This window comes from Malania oleifera, chromosome 13 (genome assembly GCF_029873635.1).
Source record: "Malania oleifera isolate guangnan ecotype guangnan chromosome 13, ASM2987363v1, whole genome shotgun sequence".
Lineage (NCBI taxonomy): Eukaryota > Viridiplantae > Streptophyta > Magnoliopsida > Santalales > Ximeniaceae > Malania > Malania oleifera.
Window position 1 is genome coordinate 74729822 of NC_080429.1, and position 1089 is coordinate 74730910.

Here is a 1089-nt window from a genome sequence, read left to right on the forward strand (position 1 = left end):
AAAATGGCTCCAAAATCTTAGTAGCTTTCTTAGCTAGAGTTCTTTCAGTTGGCTATTGATAGTTATTTGAGGTCATTTCTTCCAAAAGAGAAGTAGCACCCTCTAATGTCTTTGACATCAAAGTTCCCCAGACGCAACATCAACTAAAGTCTAAGTTTGCCCATTTAACCCATTATAGAACATCTAAATCTGCAACCACTCAGCAATCCATGTTGTGGGCAGTGTCAAATCAAACCCTTATACCTTTCCCATCCTTCATAGAGTGATTCAAAATCATGTTGCTTGAATTGACCAATCTCATTCCTGAGTTGAGTTGTTTTTGTAGGTGGAAAGAATTTAGCCAGAAAATTTTCTGTCATCTCCTACCAACTAGTGATACTCTCCGATTGTAGAGATTGTAGCCAACCTCTTACTTCATCCCTCAAAGAAGAAGGGAACAATTTCAGTCTAATGGTGTCTTCAGTAACACCATTGATCTTCACAATGTCACAAATCTCCACAAACATCACCAGATGGATATTGGGATCATTAAGTGGTGATCCCCTGAATTGGACCTACTGCACCATGCTGATTAATGCAGGTTTGAGCTCAAAATTGTTGGCATTAATGGGCTGGCGTATGGTACCCGAATAGTTGTCATTCACAACTAGTCGTACATAATCCTTCAAAGCGTGTGGCTGCACAATATCTTGTTCGTTCTCCATAGATAATACCCTCTTTTTCCTTAGTGCTCTGAGCATTCTTTCAATCTCCGGATCAAAAGGAATAATGACACGGGTTCTAGCACGGCGCATCCAACATCATAAATACACTTGAAATACAGAAAATAAAATAAAATAAAATAAAAATATAAAAATATAAAAATAAAATTCTAAATTAAAACCAAGATTACTTTGTATTGATATTGGCAAAAATAAGAAAAACTCAATCCCCAGCAATAGCGCCAAAAACTTGATTGGTGAAAAACTACAAGTGCACAGTATCGTAATTTTATAATATAGTGATGTGAAGAGTATCGTCCTCAGGGATTGATGTCTTAATTTTATCAAGTACCGAAATTGTACTAATCTTGATTTTATTTAGAAAGAT

At 36.2% G+C, this 1089-nt stretch overlaps 1 non-coding gene across 1 annotated transcript; it reads left to right on the plus strand.

Annotated features, from left to right (window-relative positions):
- The first annotated feature begins 204 nt into the window (after positions 1–204).
- On the plus strand, positions 205–311 carry LOC131147076 (small nucleolar RNA R71). Its single transcript, XR_009134602.1, has one exon. It is a non-coding gene; the product is annotated as a small nucleolar RNA R71 (small nucleolar RNA).
- Positions 312–1089: the final 778 nt, after the last annotated feature.